Source organism: Eublepharis macularius, chromosome 1 (assembly GCF_028583425.1).
Source record: "Eublepharis macularius isolate TG4126 chromosome 1, MPM_Emac_v1.0, whole genome shotgun sequence".
Classification (NCBI taxonomy): Eukaryota; Metazoa; Chordata; class Lepidosauria; order Squamata; family Eublepharidae; genus Eublepharis; species Eublepharis macularius.
This window is the reverse complement of record NC_072790.1, coordinates 191,521,528-191,527,527: the sequence shown is the minus strand read 5'-3', so window position 1 is coordinate 191,527,527 and position 6,000 is coordinate 191,521,528. Positions and strand designations below refer to the sequence as shown.

The following is a 6,000-nucleotide window of genomic DNA, read 5'->3' as shown; positions in this document are numbered from 1 at the left end:
TGTGTAATTCCTCAGTAGTCATTACTTTTGTCTTCTTGATGTTCAGCAGTAATCCTTCTTTGGTGCTTTCTCCTTTAACCTTAGTCATTTCAAGTCCTTGCTATTTTCTGCTAGTAATGTGGTGTCAGGGCCGGATCGATGGGGGGCAGGGGGGTAGTCTTCCCCTGGCACCGCCAAAGAGGGGGTGCCAGGTGCAGCTGCCAGCCACCGGGATTGTGCCAGAGCTGGCGGCGGCAGTGCGGGCGGCTGAGCGGAGGGCTGGAAGGCCGCTCACACCATTTGCCTGCCCCAATGATGGGGTGGCTGGCTTGCCACATGCGCAGGACAGGGAGCATGCGGCAAGCCGGCCACCCCATCAGTGGGGCAGGGGAATGGTGCAGGCAGCCTCCCAGCCCTCCACTCAGCTGCCCGCGCTGCCGCCACTGCCATCTCCATGGTGCACTGTGCACCGGGGCAGCCAGCTTGCTGTGTGGGAGGCACGCCTCCAGGTCCCTGCATGATGATGTCATGGAAGTGCTGTGCTGGGAACACGCGTGTGCATAGCACGCGCATGGGGGGGATGCCGGTCTTGGGTTGCCGTGGGTGCTGGCAACCCTAGATCTGGCCCTGTGTGGTATCATCTGCATATCTCAAACTGTTAATGTTTCTTCCACCAATTTTCACTCCACTTTCTTCTAGATCTAGTTCAGCTTTCCTTATGATATACTCTGCATAGAGATTGAACAGGTAGGGAAATAATATGCATTCTTGTCTGGCACCTTTGCCAATTGGAGACTATTCTGTTTCCCCATATTCTGTCCGGACAGTAGCCTCTTGTCCAGAGTACAGGTTGCACATCAAAACAATCAGATGTTGTGGCACCCCCATTTCTTTTAACACCCATAGCTCCATAGCTTTTCATGGTCCACACAGTCAAAAGCTTTGCTGTAATCTATACAATACAGGCTGATTTTCTTCTGAAATTCCTTGGTATGTTCCATTAGCCATTGTAAATTTGCAATGTGATCTTTGGTGCCTCTTCCTTTTCTGAATCCAGCTTGAACATCTGGCATTTCTTGTTCCATATATGGTAAGAGTCTTTGCTGTAGAATTTTGAGCATCACTTTGCCTGCATAAGAAATTAATGCGATAGTCCAATAGTTGCTGCACTCTTTGGCATCCCCTTTTTGGGGAATTGGAATGTAAACTGAGCATTTCCAATCTGTGGGCCATTTTTTTGTTTTCCATATTTGTTGACAGATTCTTGTTAATATTCTGATGGACTCCATTTCTGTAGCTTGAAATAGCTCTGTTGGTATCCCATCTACTCCAGGTGCTTTGTTTTTTTCCCAATTGCTGTGAGTGCAGCTTTTACTTCACTTTCTAGGATTTCTGGTTCTTCATCAAAAGATTCTTTGTCAAAAGTATCTGTCATCCTTATAAAAATACTTACATAAATTGTCTTCTTTGGATTGCTTCTGTACTAACTTTTTGCTTGTAGCAGGGTAGTGGTGGAAACTGCTGTCAAGTCATAGCTGATTCAATGATAATGTTGCATACTTGTTGGGTGGTAGTGAATTATGGTTGCCAACTCTGGGCTGGGAAATTCCTGAAGATTTAGGGATGGAGACCTTCTGGAAATTTGGGAGTAGAGCCAAGGGAGGGAGGGTTTAGGGAAGGGCAGGGACCTTAGCAGGGTATAATGCTATAGAGTTCCCCTTCCAATGCAGTCATTTTTTTCTAGGAGAACTGATTGCTGTCTATCTCAAGATCAGTTGAAATTCCATGAAATCTCCATGCCCCACCTGGAAGTTTGGAAGTCAAGAGTACGTTAAAGATTTAAAAACCTTGGTCTATTTCCTAATGCCCATTCAACTCAATGGCAAAGCTCTTAATCATTTAGTAGGTGTCACACCTGTATTTAGTCTGATGCAAAATGAGCTGCTCAATCAAACATAAATGCACCTTCATATAGAATAAGTCATTAACTAGGTAAGGGCTTTTGTCCTCAAAAATGCTGTCTAGCTAACATTCCACAGAGCTGAAAATACTTGTACGAACCCCACTTCTGAAATCCCATTGTTCCCTTCACCTCGGCCCCTGCCCATCATCAAACACAATTAGACTTCAACTACAAGTCTACTGACAGAGATGAAAACCACAGGAAACTTTCACAGCAAAAAAAAAAAAAAAATGATGGTGACGAACACACACAGCTCTGGAGGACCCCCAGTTCCTGTCACTAGACTGACATGTGGCAAATGTCAAGAACCTTCTATTCCAAAACAAACTCTGCCTAAATACCTTTCTCTGTTGCAGACAGACTCATGGCACATTATTACTAATGCCCTCTTGAAATCAAAGCTTGAACCACACCTCCTAGGATGTCAGCGTCATTTTAAAAAATTCCATATTTTTTTTTTAAAAAGGAAGTCCTTTTTAGACAGGCTTTTTGGCACAAAGGAGATTAGTATAGCCATAACAACAGCCTTGTTGGCTCAGACCCAGGCTGATTGAGTCCAGCAGCCTGTTTCCAACAGCAGCCACCCAGATGTCTGTGGAAAGTCACAAGCAGCGCTGGCCATTCCCTGCTGCTTTGTCCCCAGAACCTGGTGCACAGTGGTATTCTGCCCCTGAACACAGAAATGCCATTTACCATATAGTTATCATTACTGATAGCCATTGATGGGGATTTGTATAGCATCATCCACATGCACGACACTTTATGGAGTATGAGACCCCTGCTCCAAGGACCTGACAGCTTAATATTTGCCACAAGAGGACAACAATGGGAAGCAGGGGAGGAAGTAGACAGGGGGAGAATATTATGTATCTACTAAAACTTATTTTTGGTAGGAGATGGCAAATAAGCAGTTGTGCCAGTGGACTCACGGGAAATGTGAGTTTAGGGAAGAGATTAAATAAGAGAGGTAGGTTAACGACCGTTTTGTACTGTGGCAGGCATAACTGGCAATAAAGAAGGGCAGAGTTGTTTGAGAAAGCAGAGACTGTAGGCTGGCAGAGGGTGGTAGAACTGGAAGAGTAAAGCCTTGGGCATGTATCAGGAGGATACAACAGCAGAGGGGGAAAGGAGGAACAAGCCTATGGAGAGCTTTAAGTGTAAGGATTAGGAGTTTGTGTTGAATTCAGGAGAGACATCTTCAGCAAGAACTTATCTAATCATTTTAGAAGCCAACTAAACTAGTAGCCATTATCAGTTTGTCTTCCAGTGTATTGATGCTTTTTGATGAAGGTTTCTGATCCTCTACATACCAAGAGCTCAAAGTGAGTAACAGCCCATAAAACAAGAATGGTAGGCTCCTATGACATTTCAAAATATGTTCTTGTAAGTCTCTCAGCTTCCCAAAGTAGTTTGCAAAGTAGCAAACAGTGGAATATTGTTTGAAAAACAAATAGTTCTTTGGTTGGAGGAACTAGTCACATGGCTCTTTGAATCTGAGCCCTGTCTAACCGCTTAAAGCAGCAGCATATGGAAATGCCTACTTTGCAAAGTTTTGCTTTAATGAAATCACCTCTTTTCATTCATTCTCCTTGGAACTGTCAATCAATGTCAAAAAGGATGTAAGACTCAAAACTCTTGTTGCATTCTCATAGAATTATCTAAACTTGTAGAATTGAAACAAATAGGTAAAGTTGTGTCAAATACAGGTTTAATTCCCTTTCCTTTTACCCCCTTCTTTTTTAATTGAGACATCTATCTAATCTTACTACTTATGGATAATTGAATATAGGCACCATTGAAGCTTATCTGAGACTGATGTTAAGGGGGAGGAACCATTTCAACGGGCATATTTGCACCCATCAGCATTTACTCTGGAGCTTGCTTTCCTTTGTTAAACTTTGAAATGTTTCAAACTCATCTTCAGCACCTCTTCTCCCGTTCAGGCATCCTATCCTTGAACCCAGATACAAGAGATACCAAACACAGATAAGATTTGGTAGAAGTATTATGGCAACAAGTGAAAGATGGATAACCATATAGGAAATGCAGTATTTTTATTTATTGACTTTAATAATATTAATAATAACTGTGTTTTTATACCCCTTTTCTAGACAGATTGGTGCCTCACTCAGAGTGGTGAGCAAAGTCATTGTTATTATTATCCTCACAATACAGCTGGGGAGCTGGGGCTGAAAAGAGAGGCTTACCCAAGGTCACCTGCTGAGCTCATGGCAGTAGCGGGAGTTAAAAGCAGCAGAATGTTGATTCTCAACCCAATCACTTAACCACTATGCTACAGCAGCTCAAATTAACTCAAATATATTCATTCATCTATTTATTTATTCATCTATATATTTATTTATGCTGCCTCTCCAGGAACCTGCCTGAGGCAGCTTCTGTGTGTTATGTACCATCGAGTCGCCTCTGACATATGGCAATCCTATGAAGGAAAGACATCCAGAATGTCCTATCATTAACAGATTTGCTCAGACCCTGCAAATTGGAGGACATGGCTTCTTTTATTGAGTCAAGCCATCTCACTTTAGGTCTTCCTTTTTTCCTACTGCCTTCCACTTCTCCTAGCATTATTGACTTTTCCAGAGAATCTTGTCTTCTCATGATGTGACCAAAGAACGATAGCTTTAGTCTTGTCATTCTAGTTTCTAGGGAGAATTCAGGCTTGATTTGATCTACAGCCCACTTATTTGTCTTTTTTGCTGTCCATGGTATCTGCAGAACTCTCTTCCAGCAAGAGGCATCTTAGAAAATAAAAATAAAAAAATCAAAACGTTAAAAAATATTCATTAATGTCCCACATTAAAAACCCAGCTAAGCATAAAAATATAGACCACAAAAAAGACAATTGAGGGCTTAAAGTAACAGTTTCCAGACAAAAAAAGTCAAATATCAACCACCTTAATTTAAAGCCGGGGTGAACAGAACTGCTTTTGGCTTAAACTGCTTTTGGTGCCTAAAAGAAAGCAATGTAGGTACCAGGCAAGCTTCAGAGTGGAGGGCACTTCATAAGCAAGGTGCCATTACTGAAAAAGCACTGTCTCTCTGGTTACCACAAGCCTCCCTTCTGACAGTGGGGTCACTGAGAGGAGGGCTTGTGAGGCAGATCTTAACTAGAGATGGGCACAAACCACAAACAAATCGAACCATGAGGTTCTTCGTTTGTGGGTTTTCACGAACCAGGAACCATGAACTGGCATGAACTGGGGCAAGTTTATGAACCAGTTCGTGGTTCATGGGGTTTAAATGCCCTTTCCAGCCACTTAGCAGCGGCAGGGAAAGAGGCATTTGACAGTTTAAAGGGTCCTTTCCTACCTTGCAAGTGGCAGGTCCCTTTAAACTATCAGCTGGCAGGTGGCAGGGGGGATCCCCCCTGCCGCCTGCCAGCTGATAGTTTAAAGGAACTTGCTTCTTGCAAGCAGCAGGGACCTTTAAACTGCCCAAACCCCAGCCCCCAGCCCCACACTTACATTGGCCCTGCGGGCCCGCAGCATCCTCCCCCTCCTCCTGTGAGGGGGGGGCAGGCTGTTTTTGGCCTCTTCTGCTGCTGAGTGGGCCCGCAGGTGGCAAAAGGCTATCAGGCAAATATGGAACTGGTGTGGGAGATCAGGAAAGGCTGCTGGACATCTGTGCAGTTAAGCCTGGCTCATATAAGGGGCCAAACAGCAGACCAGAGAGGAGTCTCAGGACTTCTCCAGGCTTGGGATGTAGGGTCTGTTTCTAGCAAACAGGTGGAAGGATTGGTGGCCGGGACATGGTTGGGGGGAGCAGTAAATCCATAGAGTTTCCAGTGATTCCTAGAGCTACCTCCAGTCACTTCCTGGTTTTTCCTAGCAGTGATTTTTTTTCTGGACTCCTTAAACAGGACTCCTTAAACATTCAGTAACCCCAAAAGAACTGAAAATATACAGGTTCTTGCATCCCTGGAAACAAATTAATAAAACATTGGTCTGTTTGTTGTGCTGGTAGCTAAATGAAGCTTCCATATTGAGAGGCAGAATGCCTCTGAATACCGCCTGCTAGGAACAAACTAGAGGGGACAA

General features: G+C 43.9%; 1 long non-coding RNA gene across 1 annotated transcript in view; it reads right to left on the bottom strand.

Moving 5' to 3' along the window:
- Positions 1-4,133: 4,133 nt before the first annotated feature.
- The window catches only part of LOC129336905 (uncharacterized), a 46,468-nt gene continuing 44,601 nt past the window's right edge, over positions 4,134-6,000 (bottom strand). Inside the window, exon 4 of the long non-coding RNA XR_008597756.1 lies at positions 4,134-4,701. This is a non-coding gene — a long non-coding RNA (uncharacterized LOC129336905). The remainder of the gene's footprint in view (positions 4,702-6,000) is intronic.